The sequence below is a fragment of the Nerophis lumbriciformis genome, linkage group LG19 (genome assembly GCF_033978685.3).
Source record: "Nerophis lumbriciformis linkage group LG19, RoL_Nlum_v2.1, whole genome shotgun sequence".
In the NCBI taxonomy this organism is placed as follows: domain Eukaryota; kingdom Metazoa; phylum Chordata; class Actinopteri; order Syngnathiformes; family Syngnathidae; genus Nerophis; species Nerophis lumbriciformis.
Window position 1 is genome coordinate 20,549,125 of NC_084566.2, and position 938 is coordinate 20,550,062.

Here is a 938-nt window from a genome sequence, read left to right on the forward strand (position 1 = left end):
ACAACGTAAACAATAATTGCAAATAGGGGAAAATTACCAGTATTCCTAAAACTGCAGTGACAGACAATTACAAAGTGTTAGTTGTGATTAAAAAGTAAGTGGATTAAACAAGAATAGATTAAAAAAAATAGACTATGATAAAAAAGTTTTCATTTACACTTGTTTAAACATGGTACAAAAAGAAGGAAACTATTAACATTCCTACAATAAAGTGACAGACAATTGAAAATAATGTGTTAAATATTATCACACCAAGTCATCCATCCATTTTCTACCACTTGTCCCTGTCGGGGTTACAAAGGGTGCTGGAAAATTAACACCATTTTGAAATATTTAAACATAACGTCAAATTAATACGCCATATATCCCAGAAAATTAGTTGAGGAGGAAATTACTAACTGAAACCTTATTAAATTATCTTTGTATCAATCACATTGACTTCAGTAAGTGAAAAATTTTGTTTTCTTCTTGAAGTTAGGATATTATTTATATAGTAGGTGAATCCGATATTGTAAATTACGGTTTTCCTAAATGCAACGGGACAGTTAAAAACGGAAGTCCTTGCAAGATTATAACCCCATTATTACAAAACAGCTCTTGTTCTCAGAGTGCTTTGCAGCTATACTAAAGCGTCCGTTTTAGGTTAATTCCTTGATTTTGTTTCAGCAAACATATTACCTGCTTGCTTGGAACATTTACTTGCAATCAAACTGACTTTAAGGAGAAACAAAGTTAAATACATCTTTAAGAAGAACCAAAAGTTGAAACTGTGAGTGAGGATGGTGTTTGGAATGGCTAAATGCCAAGGTGAAGAATGTATATATATTTTTTTCTTTTTAAATATCTTGTGAGGGTCATAAATCATTGTGAAGTTAGTACTACAAAAAAAATGGTGGCCACCCTAAAAATACTTTTAGTGATAATACCTACTTCCGCCT